Source organism: Scyliorhinus torazame, chromosome 4 (assembly GCF_047496885.1).
Source record: "Scyliorhinus torazame isolate Kashiwa2021f chromosome 4, sScyTor2.1, whole genome shotgun sequence".
NCBI classification, from domain to species: Eukaryota; Metazoa; Chordata; class Chondrichthyes; order Carcharhiniformes; family Scyliorhinidae; genus Scyliorhinus; species Scyliorhinus torazame.
The window spans coordinates 353,427,404-353,448,324 of NC_092710.1; the positions used below are offsets into that span (position 1 = coordinate 353,427,404).

Below are 20,921 nucleotides of genomic sequence, written 5' to 3' on the forward strand. Positions count from 1 at the left end.
TTATACCCGATGTGAGGGTATTTAGGGATTATAGCCGATGTGAGGGTATTTAGGGATTATAGCCGATGTGAGGGTATATAGGGATTATACCCGATGTGAGGGTATATAGGGATTATACCTGATGTTAGGGTATATCGGGATTATACCCGATGTGAGGGTATTTAGGGATTATAGCCGATGTGAGGGTATTTAGGGATTATAGCCGATGTGAGGGTATATAGGGATTATACCCGATGTGAGGGTATATAGGGATTATACCCGATGTGAGGGTATTTAGGGATTATACCCGATGTGAGGGTATATCGGGATTATAGCCGATGTGAGGGTATTTAGGGATTATACCCGATGTGAGGGTATATCGGGATTATAGCCGATGTGAGGGTATTTAGGGATTATACCCGATGTGAGGGTATATCGGGATTATACCCGATGTGAGGGTATTTAGGGATTATAGCCGATGTGAGGGTATATAGGGATTATACCCGATGTGAGGGTATATCGGGATAATAGCCGATGTGAGGGTATATAGGGATTATACCCGATGTGAGGGTATATAGGGATTATACCCGATGTAAGGGTATATCGGGATTATAGCCGATGTGAGGGTATATCGGGATTATAGCCGATGTGAGGGTATATCGGGATTATAGCCGATGTGAGGGTATTTCGGGATTATAGCCGATGTGAGGGTATATAGGGATTATACCCGATGTGAGGGTATTTAGGGATTATACCCGATGTGAGGGTATATCGGGATTATAGCCGATGTGAGGGTATATAGGGATTATACCCGATGTGAGGGTATATAGGGATTATACCCGATGTGAGGGTATATAGGGATTATACCCGATGTGAGGGTATATCGGGATTATAGCCGATGTGAGGGTATATAGGGATTATACCCGATGTGAGGGTATATAGGGATTATACCCGATGTGAGTGTATATAGCGATTATACCCGATGTGAGGGTATATAGGGATTATACCCGATGTGAGGGTATATAGGGATTATACCCGATGTGAGGGTATATAGGGATTATACCCGATGTGAGGGTATATCGGGATTATACCCGATGTGAGGGTATATCGGGATTATACCCGATGTGAGGGTATTTAGGGATTATACCCGATGTGAGGGTATTTAGGGATTATACCCGATGTGAGGGTATATAGGGATTATACCCGATGTGAGGGTATTTAGGGATTATACCCGATGTGAGGGTATATCGGGATTATACCGATGTGAGGGTATTTAGGGATTATAGCCGATGTGAGGGTATTTAGGGATTATAGCCGATGTGAGGGTATTTAGGGATTATTCTGTAAACAGACCCTGATCAGTTGAAATGGCGGCAGATTCGCGATGTTGGAGGTAGAAAGTCAGTGCAGAGCTATTTCTGTTGTGTTATTTGATCACAGTGTTGAAGGGACCGTTTTGACAATGTTTACATTTCTCGCTTGGCCCCCTCTCTCTGCCCCTCCCCCCTCTCTCCGCCCCTCCCCCCTCTCTCCGCCCCTCCCCCTCTCTCCGCCCCTCCCCCTCTCTCTCCGCCCCCTCCCCCTCTCTCCGCCCCTCCCCCCTCTCTCCGCGCTCCCCCTCTCTCCGCGCCTCCCCCTCTCTCCGCCCCTCCCCCTCTCTCCGCCCCTCCCCCCTCTCTCGCTCCCCCTCCCCCCTCTCTCGCTCCCCCTCCCCCTCTCTCGCTCCCCCTCCCCCCCTCTCTCGCTCCCCCTCCCCCCCTCTCTCGCTCCCCCTCCCCCTCTCTCGCTCCCCCTCCCCCCTCTCTCGCTCCCCCTCCCCCCCTCTCTCGCTCCCCCTCCCCCCTCTCTCGCTCCCCCTCCCCCCCCTCTCTCGCTCCCCCTCCCCCCCTCTCTCGCTCCCCCTCCCCCCCCTCTCTCGCTCCCCCTCCCCCCCCTCTCTTCGCTCCCCCTCCCCCCCTCTCTCGCTCCCCCTCCCCCCTCTCTCGCTCCCCCTCCCCCCCTCTCTCGCTCCCCCCTCCCCCCCCTCTCTCGCTCCCCCTCCCCCTCTCTCGCTCCCCCTCCCCCCCTCTCTCGCTCCCCCTCCCCCCTCTCTCGCTCCCCCCTCCCCCCTCTCTCGCTCCCCCTCCCCCCCCTCTCTCGCTCCCCCTCCCCCCCTCTCTCGCTCCCCCTCCCCCCTCTCTCGCTCCCCCTCCCCCCTCACTCGCTCCCCCTCCCCCCTCTCTCGCTCCCCCCCTCCCCCCCTCTCTCGCTCCCCCCTCCCCCCTCTCTCGCTCCCCTCCCCTCCCCCCTCTCTCGCTCCCCCGCTCCCCCCTCTCTCGCTCCCCCTCCCCCCTCTCTCGCTCCCCCTCCCCCCTCTCTCGCTCCCCCTCCCCCCCCTCTCTCGCTCCCCCCTCCCCCCTCTCTCGCTCCCCCCTCCCCCCTCTCTCGCTCCCCCTCCCCCCCTCTCTCGCTCCCCCTCCCCCCTCTCTCGCTCCCCCTCCCCCCTCTCTCGCTCCCCCTCCCCCCCTCTCTCGCTCCCTCCCCCTCTCTCGCTCCTCCCTCTCTCGCTCCCCCTCCCCCCTCTCTCGCTCCCCCTCCCCCCCTCTCTCGCTCCCCCTCCCCCCCTCTCTCGCTCCCCCTCCCCCCCTCTCTCGCTCCCCCCTCCCCCCTCTCTCGCTCCCCCTCCCCCCCTCTCTCGCTCCCCCTCCCCCCCTCTCTCGCTCCCCCTCCCCCCCTCTCTCGCTCCCCCTCCCCCCTCTCTCGCTCCCCCTCCCCCCTCTCTCGCTCCCCCTCCCCCCTCTCTCGCTCCCCTCCCCCCTCTCTCGCTCCCCCTCCCCCCCTCTCTCGCTCCCCCTCCCCCCCCTCTCTCGCTCCCCCTCCCCCCCTCTCTCGCTCCCCCTCCCCCCCTCTCTCGCTCCCCCTCCCCCCTCTCTCGCTCCCCCTCCCCCTCTCTCGCTCCCCCTCCCCCCTCTCTCGCTCCCCCTCCCCCCTCTCTCGCTCCCCCCTCCCCCCCTCCTCTCGCTCCCCCTCCCCCCTCTCTCGCTCCCCCTCCCCCCTCTCTCGCTCCCCCTCCCCCTCTCTCTCGCTCCCCTCCCCTCTCTCGCTCCCCCTCCCCCCTCTCTCGCTCCCCCCTCCCCCCTCTCTCGCTCCCCCTCCCCCCTCTCTCGCTCCCCCTCCCCCCTCTCTCGCTCCCCCTCCCCCCTCTCTCGCTCCCCCTCCCCCCTCTCTCGCTCCCCCTCCCCCCCTCTCTCGCTCCCCCTCCCCCCTCTCTCGCTCCCCCTCCCCCCCTCTCTCGCTCCCCTCCCCCCTCTCTCGCTCCCCCTCCCCCCTCTCTCGCTCCCCCTCCCCCCTCTCTCGCTCCCCCTCCCCCCTCTCTCGCTCCCCCTCCCCCCTCTCTCGCTCCCCCTCCCCCCTCTCTCGCTCCCCCTCCCCCCCCTCTCTCGCTCCCCCTCCCCCCTCTCTCGCTCCCCCTCCCCCCTCTCTCGCTCCCCCCTCCCCCCTCTCTCGCTCCCCCTCCCCCCTCTCTCGCTCCCCCTCCCCCCTCGCTCCCCCCTCCCCCCTCGCTCCCCCTCCCCCCTCTCTCGCTCCCCCTCCCCCCTCCCCCCTCTCTCGCTCCCCCTCCCCCCTCCCCCCCTCTCTCGCTCCCCCTCCCCCTCCCCCCCTCTCTCTCGCTCCCCCTCCCCCCTCCCCCCCTCTCTCGCTCCCCCTCCCCCCTCCCCCCCTCTCTCGCTCCCACCTCCCCCCTCCCCCCCCTCTCTCGCTCCCCCTCCCCCCCCCTCTCTCGCTCCCCCCTCCCCCCCTCTCTCGCTCCCCCTCCCCCCCCTCTCTCGCTCCCCCCCCCCTCTCTCGCCGCCCCTCCCCCCTCTCTCTGTTTGCTTCTCCCCCATATAGCTCGGACTATGGCCGCAGGAAGAGGAATGCCTTCCGGATCCAGGTGGATAAAGGTGAGTGTGGGATTCACCTTGCTGAATGATGGGGCTCAGTGGAATTGTTCCAGAAGACCGAGATCTGTGTGGTCAGATTATTCTGCTCTGGCTCATTTTGAATGTGCCTGTCCCCCCAGGGGCAGCGGAGTCTGCAGACAACGGTGGCCGGCCATCTTTCCTCCCCGTGTGTGAGCTGAGCCACTGAGGGCTGTCTTACTCCTAAAGTAGCTGAGGGGCCAGTTACAAAGATGAGCCTGATAACAAACCTCCAATTGGGTGAGTGGATGGCAAACAGGAGGATGAATCCATGTTGATTGAGACTCTCCTCCAGCATTGAAGCTAATTCCAGTGCTGGGCTGCTCTGGCTCTGGTATATTCGCCAGGCCAGACTGACGGACAAGCGAGGGGTTTGAACTTTGCAGAACTCCACATTCCTGAGTTGGATTGTTGCACCATTGCCGATCGTACCTTTCGATTGTGAGCTATAAACTCTGGAATTTCCTCCCTATACCTTTTTATCTCTCTCGTTTAGAAAAAAATAAATTTTTTTTTTTAGAGTACCCAATTCATTTTTTCCAATTAAGGGGCAATTTAACGTGGCCAATTCTACCCTGCACATCTTTGGGTTGTGGGGGCGAAACCCACGTAGACACGGGGAGAATGTGCAAACTCCACACAAACAGTGACCCAGAGTCGGGATCGAACCTGAGACCTCGGCGCCGTGAGGCAGCAGTGCTAACCTCTCTCTCATTTTAAAACTGCCTGTGAAACAATATCTTTAGCCAAGGTTTTGTTACTTTTCCTAATACTTGCTCACATGGTTTGCTGTCAAGTCTTGTTCGTTAACTTTTCTAGGTGGTCGATGAAGGCCGCTTGCTGCACTGGGCTTACTCCCGAACCCATTTGAGAATTGCGAACCATTTGCTGAGTCAGACCTCTGTGACACCTCCGTTCCCAGCCTGTCGGCGTGTGTTTCTAACCAGCACTGATCTGTTTCTGCAGCGTATCGGTCCGTCAGGAGTGAAACGTTCGATTTTGAGGAGGAACATCTCACAAAACGAGCTCGACAGAATCAGACACAGGACGGGTAGGGAATCTGGGATTTCTGCGATCCATGTGGATTAATACTGGAATGCTTCATAGTTTAGTGATTGTAATCGCGCTGTGTTTGTTTTGATTTGCTGAATTATCCCAGTTCTGTGCCTCCCAGACTCCAGTTACCCGTGTGGGGTCAGGTGGCAGTGACATAATTTACCCTCTGTACGGCAGGAGTCTAAGGGTCGGACAGGACGGTCTCCAGAATATTCCAATCTGATGTCAGATTTCACTTAGTTTGATTGATTCGTAAGTCTGAGGGTGTTTTGCCAGTAACTTGACTACTTCACCGTGGGACAGATGGAAGGTGGCAACTGCCATCTCTTGTATAGAAACATCAATGACAGAAAACACGCACCGCCCCGCACCCCCCCCGCCCCGCACCCCCCCCCCCCGCCCCGCACCCCCCCCCCCGCCCCACACACACCCCCCCCGCCCCACACCCCCCCCCCCGCCCCGCACCCCCCCCTGCCCCGCACCCCCCCCCCGCCCCGCACCCCCCCCCCGCCCCGCACCCCCCCCCGCCCCCTCCCGCACCCCCCCCCCGCCCCGCACCCCCCCCGCCCCGCACCCCCCCCGCCCCGCACCCCCCCCGCCCCGCACCCCCCCCCGCCCCGCACCCCCCCCCGCCCCGCACCCCCCCCCCGCCCCGCACCGCACACCCCCCCGCCCCGCACACCCCCCCCGCCCCGCACACCCCCCGCCCCGCACACCCCCCGCCCCGCACACCCCCCGCCCCGCACACCCCCCAGGGCCTGAGAATCTACATCCCAGGGTACCTAAAGAGGTGCTGCGGGAAATAGGTGCATTGGTGTCATTTCCAGGATTCTATAGACTCTGGAGCAGTCCCTGCAGATTGGAGGGTGACTAATGTAACTTCACTATTTAAAAAGGGAGGGAGAGAGAAAATAAGGAATTATAGACCAGTAACCCTGATGTCTGTAGTGGGGAAAATTCTAGAATCCGTTATCAAAGGTTTTACAGCAGAGCACTTAGAAAACAGTGGCAGGATCGGAGAGAGTCAGCATGGATTTATGAAGGGAAATCATGCTTGACAAATCTACTGGAATTCAAGGATGTAACTAATGGGCGGCACGGTAGCACAGTGGTTAGCACTGTTGCTTCACAGCTCCAGGGTCCCAGGTTGGATTCCCGGCTTGGGTCACTGTCTGTGTGGAGTCTGCACGTTCTCCTCGTCTCTGCGTGGGTCTCCTGCGGGTGCTCCGGTTTCTTCCCACGAGTCCTGAAAGACGTGCTGTTAGGTGGATTGGACAGTCTGAATTCTCCCTCTGTGACCCGAACAGGCGCCGGAATGTGGTGACTAGGGGATTTTCACGGTAACTTTGTTGCAGTGCAAATGTGAGCTTACTTGTGACAATAAAGATTATTAGTAGTAGTAGAGTTGATGAGGGGGCGCCACTGGATATGGTTTATTTGGACTTTCAGAAGGCTTTTGACGAAATCCCACAGAAGAGTTTAGTGTATAAAATTAAAGAGCATGGGATTGGGGGGTGTATTGAGATGGAGAGAAAACCGGTCAGCAGACAGGAAACAAAGAGTACGAATTAATGGGTCTTTTTCAGATTGGCAGCAGCGACTCGTGGGGTACCGCAGGGATTGGTGCTCGGAGCCCAGCTATTCACAATATATATCAATGATTTAGATGAGGGAACAAAATGTCATATCTCCAAGTTGGGTGGGAGGGTGAGCTGTGAGGAGGATACAGAGATCCTTCAGTGTGATTTGGACAGGTTGGGCGAGTGGGTAAATGAATGGCAGATGTAGTATAATGTGGATACATGTGAGGTTATCCAGCAAAAACAAGAAGGCAGACTATTATCTCCATAAATTAGGAGAGGGGAGTGTGCAACGAGACCTGGGTGTCTTCGTACACCAGTCACTGAAGGTAAGCATGCAGGTACAGCAGGCGGTAAAGAAGGCAAATGGTATGCTGACCTTCATAGCGAGAGGATTAGAGTACAGGAGCAGGGATGTCTTGCTGCAATTATACACGGCCTTGGTGGGGCCACACCTGGAATATTGTGTGCAGTTTTGGTCTCCTTTTCTGAGGAAGGATGTTCTTGCTCTAGAGCGAGATGGTTTACCAGACTGATTCCAGGGATGGCAGGACTGACGGATGAGGAGAGATTGAATCGGTTGGGATTGTATTCGCTGGAGTTCAGAAGAATGAGGGGGGATCTTTCAGAAAGCTATAAAATTCCAACAGGACTGGACAGGGTCGATGCAGGAAGGATGTTCCCGATGGTGGGGGGGGGGAACTGGACAGGGTCGATGCAGGAAGGATGTTCCCGATGGTGGGGGGGGGGAACTGGACAGGGTCGATGCAGGAAGGATGTTCCCGATGGTGGGGGAGGGGAACTGGACAGGGTCGATGCAGGAAGGATGTTCCCGATGGTGGGGGTGTCCAGAATCAGGGTTACAGTCTGAGGATTCAGGGGAGACCATTGAGACAGAGATGAGGAGAACTTTCTTCGCCCAGAGAGTGGTGAGTCTGTGGAATTCATTACCACAGGAAGTAGTTGAGGCCAAAACATTGCATGTTTTCAAGAAGCAGTTAGATATAGCACTGAGGGCGAAGGGGGTCAAAGGACATGGGGGAAAGTGGGATTAGATTATTGAGCTGGATAATAAGCCAGGATCATAATGAAATGGCGGAGCAGGCTCGAAGGGCCGAATGGACTCTTCCTGCTTTTATGTATCTAATCTTGTCTGACTCAAATTGCAGACTTGTGTGTTTGGGGTGCAGAGGGAGCTTTACTCTGTACCTAACCCCGCGCTGTACCTGTCCTGGGAGTGTTTGATGGGGACAGTGCAGAGGGAGCTTTACTCTGTATCTAACCCCGTGCTGTACCTGTCCTGGGAGTGTTTGATGGGGACAGGGTGGAGGGAGCTTGACTCTGTATCTAACCCCGTGCTGTACCTGTCCTGGGAGTGTTTGATGGGGACAGGGTGGAGGGAGCTTGACTCTGTATCTAACCCCGTGCTGTACCTGTCCTGGGAGTGTTTCATGGGGACATGTAGAGGGAGCTTTACTGTGTATCTATCCCCGTGCTGTACCTGTCCTGGGGGTGTTTGATGGGGAGAGTGTAGAGTGGGCTTTACTCTGTATCTAACCCCGTGCTGTACCTGTCCAGAGAGTGTTTGATGGGGACAGTGTAGAGGGAGCTTTACTCTGTATCTAACCCCGTGCTGTACCTGTCCTGGGAGTGTTTGATGGGGACAGTGTAGAGGGAGCTTTACTCTGTATCTAACCCTGTGCTGTCCCTGTCCTGGGAGTGTTTAATGGGGACAGTGTAGAGGGAGCTTTACTCTGTATCTAACCCTGTGCTGTCCCTGACCTGGGAGTGTTTCATGGGGACAGTGTAGTGGGAGCTTTACTCTGTATCTAACACTGTGCTGTCCCTGTCCTGCAAGTGTTTGATGGGGACAGTGTAGAGGCAGCTTTACTCTGTATCTAACCCCGTGCTGTACCTGTCCTGGGAGTGTTTGATGGGGACAGTGTAGATGGAGCTTTACTCTGTATCTAACCCCGTGCTGTTCCTGTCCTGGGAGTGTTTGATGGGGACAGTGTCGAGGGAGCTTTACTCTGTATCTAACACTGTGCTGTCCCTGTCTTGGGAGTGTTTCATGGGGACAGTGTAGTGGGAGCTTTACTCTGTATCTTTTTTTTTATTAAATATTTTATTGAAAATTTTTGGTCAACCAACACAGTACATTGTGTATCCTTTACACAATATTATAACAACACAAATGACAATGACCTATTTTATAAACAAAAAATGAGTAAATAATAAATAACAAAAATGAAAACTAGCCCTAATTGGCAACTGCCTTGTCACAAGTAACACTCTCCAAAAATATAATTTAACAGTCCAATATATAATTATCCGTAGCAACGACCTATACATACTATACAGTATATATTAACAACCCTGAGAGTCCTTCTGGTTCCTCCTTCCCCCCCCCCGATCCTGGCCTGCTGCTGCTGCCTTCTTTTTCCCATTCCGTCTATCTTTCTGCGAGGTATTCGACGAACGGTTGCCACCGCCTGGTGAACCCTTGAGCCGACCCCCTTAGGACGAACTTAATCCGCTCTAGCTTTATAAACCCCGCCATGTCATTTATCCAGGTCTCCACCCCCGGGGGCTTGGCTTCTTTCCACATTAGCAATATCCTGCGCCGGGCTACTAGGGACGCAAAGGCCAAAACATCGGCCTCTCTCGCCTCCTGCACTCCCGGCTCTTGTGCAACCCCAAATATAGCTAACCCCCAGCTTGGTTCGACCCGGACTCCTACTACTTTTGAAAGCACCTTTGTCACCCCCATCCAAAACCTCTGTAGTGCCGGGCATGACCAAAACATATGGGTATGATTCGCTGGGCTTCTCGAGCACCTCGCACACCTATCCTCCACCCCAAAAAATTTACTGAGCCGTGCTCCAGTCATATGTGCCCTGTGTAATACCTTAAACTGAATCAGGCTTAGCCTGGCACACGAGGACGACGAGTTTACCCTGCTTAGGGCATCTGCCCACAGCCCCTCCTCGATCTCCTCCCCCAGCTCTTCTTCCCATTTCCCTTTTAGTTCATCTACCATAGTCTCCCCTTCGTCCCTCATTTCCCTATATATATCTGACACCTTACCATCCCCCACCCATGTCTTTGAGATCACTCTGTCCTGCACCTCTTGTGTCGGGAGCTGCGGGAATTCCCTCACCTGTTGCCTCGCAAAAGCCCTCAGATGCATATACCTGAATGCATTCCCTTGGGGCAACCCATATTTCTCGGTCAGCGCTCCCAGACTCGCGAACTTCCCATCCACAAACAGATCTTTCAGTTGCATTATTCCTGCTCTTTGCCACATTCCATATCCCCCATCCATTCCCCCCGGGGCAAACCTATGATTGTTTCTTATCGGGGACCCCCCCAAGGCTTCAGTCTTTCCCCTATGCCATCTCCACTGTCCCCAAATCTTCAGTGTAGCCACCACCACCGGGCTTGTGGTGTAGTTCCTCGGTGAGAACGGCAATGGGGCTGTCACCATAGCCTGTAGGCTAGTCCCCCTACAGGACGCCCTCTCTAATCTCTTCCACGCCGCTCCCTCCTCCTCTCCCATCCACTTACTCACCATTGAAATATTAGCGGCCCAATAATACTCACTTAGGCTCGGTAGTGCCAGCCCCCCCCTATCCCTGCTACGCTGTAAGAATCCCTTCCTCACTCTCGGGGTCTTCCCGGCCCACACAAAACCCATGATGCTCTTTTCAATCCTTTTTAAAAAAAGCCTTCGTGATCACCACCGGGAGGCACTGAAACACAAAGAGGAATCTCGGGAGGACCACCATCTTAACCGCCTGCACCCTCCCTGCCATTGACAGGGATACCATATCCCATCTCTTGAAATCCTCCTCCATCTGTTCCACCAACCGCGTTAAATTTAACCGATGCAATGTGCCCCAATTCTTAGCTATCTGGATCCCCAGGTAACGAAAGTCCCTTGTTACCTTCCTCAACGGTAGGTCCTCTATTTCTCTACTCTGCTCCCCTGGATGCACCACAAACAACTCACTTTTCCCCATGTTCAATTTATACCCTGAAAAATCCCCAAACTCCCCAAGTATCCGCATTATTTCTGGCATCCCCTCCGCCGGGTCCGCCACGTATAGTAGCAAATCGTCCGCATACAAAGATACCCGGTGCTCTTCTCCTCCCCTAAGTACTCCCCTCCACTTCTTGGAACCCCTCAACGCTATCGCCAGGGGCTCAATCGCCAGTGCAAACAATAATGGGGACAGAGGGCATCCCTGCCTTGTCCCTCTATGGAGCCGAAAATATGCAGATCCCCGTCCATTCGTGACCACGCTCGCCACCGGGGCCCTATACAACAGCTGCACCCATCTAACATACCCCTCTCCAAAACCAAATCTCCTCAACACCTCCCACAAATAATCCCACTCCACTCTATCAAATGCTTTCTCGGCATCCATCGCCACTACTATCTCCGTTTCTCCCTCTGGTGGGGCCATCATCATTACCCCTAACAACCTCCGTATATTCGTGTTCATTACTCTGTATCTAACACTGTGCTGTCCCTGTGCTGGGAGTGTTTGATGGGGACAGTGTAGAGGGACCTTTACTCTGTACCTAACCCCGAGCTGTACCTGTCCTGGGAGTGTTTGATGGGGACAGTGTCGAGGGAGCTTTACTCTGTATCTATCCCTGTGCTGTACCTGTCCTGCGAGTGTTTGATGGGGACAGTGGAGAGGGAGCTTTACTCAGTATCTATCCCCGTGCTGTACCCATCCTGGGAGTGTTTCATGGGGACAGTGCAGAGGGAGCTTTACTCTGTATCTAACCCTGTGCTGTACCTGTCCTGGGAGTGTTTCATGGGGGCAGTGTAGAGGGAGCTTTACTCTGTATCTAACCCCGTGCTGTACCTGTACAGGGAGTGTTAGATGGGGACAGTGTAGAGGGACCTTTACTCTGTATCTAACCCTGTGCTGTCCCTGTCCTGGGAGTGTTTGATGGGGACAGTGTAGAGGGAGCTTTACTCTGTATCTAACACTGTGCTGTCCCTGTCCTGCGAGTGTTTGATGGGGACAGTGTAGAGGGAGCTTTACTCTGTCTCTAACCCCGTGATGTCCCTGTCCTGGGAGTGTTAGATGGGGACTGTGCAGAGGGACCTTTACTCTGTATCTAACCCTGTGCTGTCCCTGTCCTGGGAGTGTTAGATGGGGACTGTGCAGAGGGACCTTTACTCTGTATCTAACCCTGCGCTGTCCCTGTCCTGGGAGTGTTTAATGGGGACAGTGTAGAGGGAGCTTTACTCTGTATCTAACCCTGTGCTGTCCCTGTCCTGGGAGTGTTTCATGGGGACAGTGTAGTGGGAGCTTTACTCTGTATCTAACACTGTGCTGACCCTGTCCTGCAAGTGTTTCATGGGGATAGTGTAGAGGGAGCTTTACTCTGTATCTAACCCCGTGCTGTACCTGTACTGGGAGTGTTGGATGGAGACAGTGTAGAGGGAACTTTACTCTGTATCTAACCCTGTGCTGTACCTGTCCTGGGAGTGTTTGATGGGGACAGTGTAGAGGGACCTTTACTCTGTATCTAACCCCGAGCTGTACCTGTCCTGGGAGTGTTTGTTCGGGACAGTGTAGAGGGACCTTTACTCTGTATCTAACCCCGAGCTGTACCTGTCCTGGGAGTGTTGATGGGGACAGTGTAGAGGGAGCTTTACTCTGTATCTAACCCCGTGATGTCCCTGTCCTGGGAGTGTTTGATGGGGACAGTGTAGAGGGAGCTTTACTCTGTATCTAACACTGTGCTGTCCCTGTCCTGGGAGTGTTTCATGGGGACAGTGTAGTGGGAGCTTTACTCTGTATCTAACACTGTGCTGTCCCTGTCCTGCGAGTGTTTGATGGGGACAGTGTAGAGGGAGCTTTACTCTGTATCTAACCCCGTGATGTCCCTGTACTGGGAGTGTTCGATGGGGACAGTGTAGAGGGACCTTTGCTCTGTATCTAACCCTGTGCTGTCCCTGTCCTGGGAGTGTTTCATGGGGACAGTGTAGTGGGAGCTTTACTCTGTATCTAACGTGTGCTGTCCCTGTCCTGGGAGTATTTGATGGGGACAGTGTAGAGGGAGCTTTACTCTGTATCTAACCCCGTGCTGTATCTGTCCTGGGAGTGTTTGATGGGGACAGTGTAGAGGGCGCTTTACTCTGTATCTAACCCCGTGCTGTACCTGTCCTGGGAGTGTTTGATGGGGACAGTGTAGAGGGAGCTTCACTCTGTATCTAACCCCATGCTGTCCCTGTCCTGGGAGTGTTTGATGGGGACAGTGTAGAGGGAGCTTTACTCTGTATCTAACCCCGTGCTGTATCTGTCCTGGGAGTGTTTGATGGGGACAGTGTAGAGGGCGCTTTACTCTGTATCTAACCCCGTGCTGTACCTGTCCTGGGAGTGTTTGATGGGGACAGTGTAGAGGGAGCTTCACTCTGTATCTAACCCCATGCTGTCACTGTCCTGGGAGTGTTTGATGGGGACAGTGTAGAGGGAGCTTCACTCTGTATCTAACCCCATGCTGTCCCTGTCCTGGGAGTGTTTGATGGGGACAGTGTAGATGGAGCTTTACTCTGTATCTAACCCCATGCTGTCCCTGTCCTGGGAGTGTTTGATGGGGACAGTGTAGAGGGAGCTTTACTCTGTATCTAACCCCGTGCTGTACCTGTCCTGGGAGTGTTTGATGGAAAAAGTGTAGAGGGAGCTTTACTCTGTATCTAACTCTGTGCTGTACCTGTCCTGTGAGTGTTTGATGGGGACAGTGTAGAGGGAGCTTTACTCTGTATCTAACGTGTGCTGTCCCTGTCCTGGGAGTGTTTGATGGAGACAGTGTAGAGGGAGCTTAACTCTGTATCTGACCCCGTGCTGTACCTGTCCTGGGGGTGTTTGATGGGAACAGTGTAGAGGGAGCTTAACTCTGTATCTTAACCCGTGCTGTACCTGTCCTGGGAGTGTTTGATGGGGACAGTGTCGAGGGAGCTTTACTCTGTATCTAACCCCGTGCTGTCCCTGTCCTGGGAGTGTTTGATGGGGACAGTGTGGAGGGAACTTTACTCTGTATCTATCCCCGTGCTGTACCTGTCCTGGGGGTGTTTGATGGGGACAGTGTAGAGGGAGCTTAACTCTGTATCTAACCCAGTGCTGTACCTGTCCTGGGAGTGTTTGATGGGGACAGTGCAGAGGGAGCTTTTCTCTGTATCTAACACTGTGCTGTACCTGTCCTGGGAGTGTTTGATGGGGACAGTGTAGAGGGAGCTTTTCTCTGTATCTAACACTGTGCTGTACCTGTCCTGGGAGTGTTTGATGGGGACAGTGTAGAGGGAGCTTTACTGTGTATCTATCCCCTTGCTGTCCCTGTCCTGGGAATGTTTGATGGGGACAGTGTAGAGAGAACTTTATCTGTATCTAACCCCGTGCTGTACCTGTCCTGGGAGTGTTTGATGGGGACAGTGGAGAGGGAGATTTACTTTGTATCTAACCCCGTGCTGTACCTGTACTGGGAGTGTTTGATGGAGACCGTGTAGAGGGATCTTTACTCTGTATTTAACCCTGTGCTGTCCCTGTCCTGGGAGTGTTTAATGGGGACAGTGTAGAGGGAGCTTTACTCGGTATCTAACCCTGTGCTGTCCCTGTCCTGGGAGTGTTTGATGGGGACAGTGCAGAGGGAGCTTTACTCTGTATCTAACCCCATGCTGTACCTGTCCTGGGAGTGTTTGATGGCGACAGTGTAGTGGGAGCTTTACTCTGTATCTAACACTGTGCTGTCCCTGTCCTGCGAGTGTTTGATGGGGACAGTGCAGAGGGAGCTTTACTCTGTATCTAACCCCGTGCTGTACCTGTCCTGGGAGTGTTTCATGGCGACAGTGTAGTGGGAGCTTTACTCTGTATCTAACACTGTGCTGTCCCTGTCCTGCGAGTGTTTGATGGGGACAGTGTAGAGGGAGCTTTACTCTGTATCTAACCCCGAGCTGTACCTGTCCTGGGAGTGTTTGTTCGGGACAGTGTAGAGGGACCTTTACTCTGTATCTAACCCCGAGCTGTACCTGTCCTGGGAGTGTTGATGGGGACAGTGTAGAGGGAGCTTTACTCTGTATCTAACCCCGTGATGTCCCTGTCCTGGGAGTGTTAGATGGGGACAGTGTAGAGGGACCTTTACTCTGTATCTAACCCTGTGCTGTCCCTGTCCTGGGAGTGTTTGATGGGGACAGTGTAGAAGGAGCTTTACTCTGTATCTAACACTGTGCTGTCCCTGTCCTGGGAGTGTTTCATGGGGACAGTGTAGTGGGAGCTTTACTCTGTATCTAACACTGTGCTGTCCCTGTCCTGTGAGTGTTTGATGGGGACAGTGTAGAGGGAGCTTTACTCTGTATCTAACCCCGTGATGTCGCTGTCCTGGGAGTGTTCGATGGGGACTGTGCAGAGGGACCTTTGCTCTGTATCTAACCCTGTGCTGTCCCTGTCCTGGGAGTGTTTGATGGGGACAGTGTAGTGGGAGCTTTACTCTGTATCTAACGTGTGCTGTCCCTGTCCTGCGAGTGTTTGATGGGGACAGTGTAGAGGGAGCTTTACTCTGTCTCTAACCCCGTGATGTCCCTGTCCTGGGAGTGTTAGATGGGGACTGTGCAGAGGGACCTTTACTCTGTATCTAACCCTGTGCTGTCCCTGTCCTGGGAGTGTTAGATGGGGACTGTGCAGAGGGACCTTTACTCTGTATCTAACCCTGCGCTGTCCCTGTCCTGGGAGTGTTTAATGGGGACAGTGTAGAGGGAGCTTTACTCTGTATCTAACCCTGTGCTGTCCCTGTCCTGGGAGTGTTTCATGGGGACAGTGTAGTGGGAGCTTTACTCTGTATCTAACACTGTGCTGACCCTGTCCTGCAAGTGTTTCATGGGGATAGTGTAGAGGGAGCTTTACTCTGTATCTAACCCCGTGCTGTACCTGTACTGGGAGTGTTGGATGGAGACAGTGTAGAGGGAACTTTACTCTGTATCTAACCCTGTGCTGTACCTGTCCTGGGTGTGTTTGATGGGGACAGTGTAGAGGGACCTTTACTCTGTATCTAACCCCGAGCTGTACCTGTCCTGGGAGTGTTTGTTCGGGACAGTGTAGAGGGACCTTTACTCTGTATCTAACCCCGAGCTGTACCTGTCCTGGGAGTGTTGATGGGGACAGTGTAGAGGTAGCTTTACTCTGTATCTAACCCCGTGATGTCCCTGTCCTGGGAGTGTTTGATGGGGACAGTGTAGAGGGAGCTTTACTCTGTATCTAACACTGTGCTGTCCCTGTCCTGGGAGTGTTTCATGGGGACAGTGTAGTGGGAGCTTTACTCTGTATCTAACACTGTGCTGTCCCTGTCCTGCGAGTGTTTGATGGGGACAGTGTAGAGGGAGCTTTACTCTGTATCTAACCCCGTGATGTCCCTGTACTGGGAGTGTTCGATGGGGACTGTGCAGAGGGACCTTTGCTCTGTATCTAACCCTGTGCTGTCCCTGTCCTGGGAGTGTTTCATGGGGACAGTGTAGTGGGAGCTTTACTCTGTATCTAACGTGTGCTGTCCCTGTCCTGGGAGTATTTGATGGGGACAGTGTAGAGGGAGCTTTACTCTGTATCTAACCCCGTGCTGTATCTGTCCTGGGAGTGTTTGATGGGGACAGTGTAGAGGGCGCTTTACTCTGTATCTAACCCCGTGCTGTACCTGTCCTGGGAGTGTTTGATGGGGACAGTGTAGAGGGAGCTTCACTCTGTATCTAACCCCATGCTGTCCCTGTCCTGGGAGTGTTTGATGGGGACAGTGTAGAGGGAGCTTTACTCTGTATCTAACCCCGTGCTGTATCTGTCCTGGGAGTGTTTGATGGGGACAGTGTAGAGGGCGCTTTACTCTGTATCTAACCCCGTGCTGTACCTGTCCTGGGAGTGTTTGATGGGGACAGTGTAGAGGGAGCTTCACTCTGTATCTAACCCCATGCTGTCACTGTCCTGGGAGTGTTTGATGGGGACAGTGTAGAGGGAGCTTCACTCTGTATCTAACCCCATGCTGTCCCTGTCCTGGGAGTGTTTGATGGGGACAGTGTAGATGGAGCTTTACTCTGTATCTAACCCCATGCTGTCCCTGTCCTGGGAGTGTTTGATGGGGACAGTGTAGAGGGAGCTTTACTCTGTATCTAACCCCGTGCTGTACCTGTCCTGGGAGTGTTTGATGGAAAAAGTGTAGAGGGAGCTTTACTCTGTATCTAACTCTGTGCTGTACCTGTCCTGTGAGTGTTTGATGGGGACAGTGTAGAGGGAGCTTTACTCTGTATCTAACGTGTGCTGTCCCTGTCCTGGGAGTGTTTGATGGAGACAGTGTAGAGGGAGCTTAACTCTGTATCTGACCCCGTGCTGTACCTGTCCTGGGGGTGTTTGATGGGGACAGTGTAGAGGGAGCTTAACTCTGTATCTTAACCCGTGCTGTACCTGTCCTGGGAGTGTTTGATGGGGACAGTGTCGAGGGAGCTTTACTCTGTATCTAACCCCGTGCTGTCCCTGTCCTGGGAGTGTTTGATGGGGACAGTGTGGAGGGAGCTTTACTCTGTATCTATCCCCGTGCTGTACCTGTCCTGGGGGTGTTTGATGGGGACAGTGTAGAGGGAGCTTAACTCTGTATCTAACCCCGTGCTGTACCTGTCCTGGGAGTGTTTGATGGGGACAGTGCAGAGGGAGCTTTTCTCTGTATCTAACACTGTGCTGTACCTGTCCTGGGAGTGTTTGATGGGGACAGTGTAGAGGGAGCTTTTCTCTGTATCTAACACTGTGCTGTACCTGTCCTGGGAGTGTTTGATGGGGACAGTGTAGAGGGAGCTTTACTGTGTATCTATCCCCTTGCTGTCCCTGTCCTGGGAATGTTTGATGGGGACAGTGTAGAGAGAACTTTATCTGTATCTAACCCCGTGCTGTACCTGTCCTGGGAGTGTTTGATGGGGACAGTGGAGAGGGAGATTTACTTTGTATCTAACCCCGTGCTGTACCTGTACTGGGAGTGTTTGATGGAGACCGTGTAGAGGGATCTTTACTCTGTATTTAACCCTGTGCTGTCCCTGTCCTGGGAGTGTTTAATGGGGACAGTGTAGAGGGAGCTTTACTCGGTATCTAACCCTGTGCTGTCCCTGTCCTGGGAGTGTTTGATGGGGACAGTGCAGAGGGAGCTTTACTCTGTATCTAACCCCATGCTGTACCTGTCCTGGGAGTGTTTGATGGCGACAGTGTAGTGGGAGCTTTACTCTGTATCTAACACTGTGCTGTCCCTGTCCTGCGAGTGTTTGATGGGGACAGTGCAGAGGGAGCTTTACTCTGTATCTAACCCCGTGCTGTACCTGTCCTGGGAGTGTTTCATGGCGACAGTGTAGTGGGAGCTTTACTCTGTATCTAACACTGTGCTGTCCCTGTCCTGCGAGTGTTTGATGGGGACAGTGTAGAGGGAGCTTTACTCTGTATCTAACCCCGAGCTGTACCTGTCCTGGGAGTGTTTGTTCGGGACAGTGTAGAGGGACCTTTACTCTGTATCTAACCCCGAGCAGTACCTGTCCTGGGAGTGTTGATGGGGACAGTGTAGAGGGAGCTTTACTCTGTATCTAACCCCGTGATGTCCCTGTCCTGGGAGTGTTAGATGGGGACAGTGTAGAGGGACCTTTACTCTGTATCTAACCCTGTGCTGTCCCTGTCCTGGGAGTGTTTGATGGGGACAGTGTAGAAGGAGCTTTACTCTGTATCTAACACTGTGCTGTCCCTGTCCTGGGAGTGTTTCATGGGGACAGTGTAGTGGGAGCTTTACTCTGTATCTAACACTGTGCTGTCCCTGTCCTGCGAGTGTTTGATGGGGACAGTGTAGAGGGAGCTTTACTCTGTATCTAACCCCGTGATGTCGCTGTCCTGGGAGTGTTCGATGGGGACTGTGCAGAGGGACCTTTGCTCTGTATCTAACCCTGTGCTGTCCCTGTCCTGGGAGTGTTTGATGGGGACAGTGTAGTGGGAGCTTTACTCTGTATCTAACGTGTGCTGTCCCTGTCCTGGGAGTGTTTGATGGGGACAGTGTCGAGAGAGCTTTACTCTGTATCTAACCCATTGCTGTCCCTGTCCTGGGAGTGTTTGATGGGGACAGTGTAGAGGGACCTTTACTCTGTATCTAACCCCGAGCTGTACCTGTCCTGGGAGTGTTGATGGGGACAGTGTAGAGGGAGCTTTACTCTGTATCTAACCCCGTGATGTCCCTGTCCTGGGAGTGTTTGATGGGCACAGTGTCGAGGGAGCTTTACTCTGTATCTAACACTGTACTGTCCCTGTCCTGGGACTGTTTCATGGGGACAGTGTAGTGGGAGCTTTACTCTGTATCTAACGCTGTGCTGTCCCTGTCCTGCGAGTGTTTGATGGGGACAGTGTAGAGGGAGCTTTACTCTGTATCTAACCCCGTGATGTCCCTGTCCTGGGAGTGTTTGATGGGGACAGTGTAGACGGAGCTTTACTCTGTATCTAACCCCGAGCTGTACCTGTCCTGGGAGTGTTTGATGGGGACAGTGTCGTGGGAGCTTTACTCTGTATCTATCCCTGTGCTGTACCTGTCCTGCGAGTGTTTGATGGGGACAGTGTAGAGGGAGCTTTACTCAGTATCTATCCCCGTCCTGTACCCGTCCTGGGAGTGTTTCATGGGGACAGTGTCGAGGGAGCTTAACTCTGTATCTAACCCCGTGCTGTACCTGTCCTGGGAGTGTTTGATGGGGACAGTGCTGAGGGAGCTTTACTCTGTATCTAACCCTGTGCTGTACCTGTCCTGGGAGTGTTTCATGGGGACAGTGTAGAGGGAGCTTTACTCTGTATCTAACACTGTGCTGTCCCTGTCCTGAGAGTGTTTGATGGGGACAGTGTAGAGGGACCTTTACTCTGTATCTAACCCTGTGCTGTCCCTGTCCTGCGAGTGTTTGATGGGGACAGTGTAGAGGGAGCTTTACTCTGTCTCTAACCCCGTGATGTCCCTGTCCTGGGAGTGTTAAATGGGGACTGTGCAGAGGGACCTTTACTCTGTATCTAACCCTGTGCTGTCCCTGTCCTGGGAGTGTTTAATGGGGACAGTGTAGAGGGAGCTTTACTCTGTATCTAACCCTGTGCTGTCCCTGTCCTGGGAGTGTTTGATGGGGACAGTGTAGAGGGAGCTTTACTCTGTATCTAACACTGTGCTGTACCTGTCCTGGGAGTGTTTGATGGGGACAGTGTAGAGGGAGCTTTACTGTGTATCTATCCCCTTGCTGTCCCTGTCCTGGCAATGTTTGATGGGGACAGTGTAGAGAGAACTTTATCTGTATCTAACCCCGTGCTGTACCTGTCCTGGGAGTGTTTGATGGGGACAGTGTAGAGGGAGATTTCCTTTGTATCTAACCCCGTGCTGTACCTGTACTGGGAGTGTTTGATGGAGACCGTGTAGAGGGATCTTTACTCTGTATCTAACCCCGAGCTGTACCTGTCCTGGGAGTATTGATGGGGACAGTGTAGAGGGAGCTTTACTCTGTATCTAACCCCGTGATGTCCCTGTCCTGGGAGTGTTAGATTGGGACAGTGTGGAGGGACCTTTACTCTGTATCTAACCCTGTGCTGTCCCTGTCCTGGGAGTGTTTGATGGGGACAGTGTAGAAGGAGCTTTACTCTGTATCTAACACTGTGCTGTCCCTGTCCTGGGAGTGTTTCATGGGGACAGTGTAGAGGGAGCTTTACTCTGTATCTAACCCCGTGATGTTGCTGTCCTGGGAGTGTTCGATGGGGACTGTGCAGAGGGACCTTTGCTCTGTATCTAACCCTGTGCTGTCCCTGTCCTGGGAGTGTTTGATGGGGACAGTGTCGAGAGAGCTTTACCCTGTATCTAACCCCGTGCTGTCCCTGTCCTGGGAGTGTTTGATGGGGACAGTGTAGAGGGACCTTTACTCTGTATCTAACCCCGAGCTGTACCTGTCCTGGGAGTGTTGATGGGGACAGTGTAGAGGGAGCTTTACTCTGTATCTAACCCCGTGATGTCCCTGTCCTGGGAGTGTTAGATGGGGACAGTGTAGAGGGACCTTTACTCTGTATCTAACCCTGTGCTGTGCCTGTCCTGGGAGTGTTTCATGGGGACAGTGTAGTGGGAGCTTTACTCTGTATCTAACGTGTGCTGTCCCTGTCCTGGGAGTGTTTGATGGGGACAGTGTCGAGAGAGCTTTACTCTGTATCTAACCCCATGCTGTCCCTGTCCTGGGAGTGTTTGATGGGGACAGTGTAGATGGAGCTTTACTCTGTATCTAACCCCGTGCTGTACCTGTCCTGGGAGTGTTTGATGGGCACAGTTTCGAGGGAGCTTTACTCTG

General features: G+C 53.9%; 1 protein-coding gene across 1 annotated transcript in view; it reads left to right on the plus strand.

Moving 5' to 3' along the window:
* Window positions 1-3,850: 3,850 nt before the first annotated feature.
* Window positions 3,851-20,921, plus strand: part of nvl (nuclear VCP like) — a 368,828-nt gene continuing 351,757 nt past the window's right edge. The window contains exons 1-2 of the mRNA XM_072500597.1: window positions 3,851-3,902; window positions 4,887-4,971. The gene's annotated coding sequence lies outside the window, so the exon portion shown is untranslated. The remainder of the gene's footprint in view (window positions 3,903-4,886; window positions 4,972-20,921) is intronic.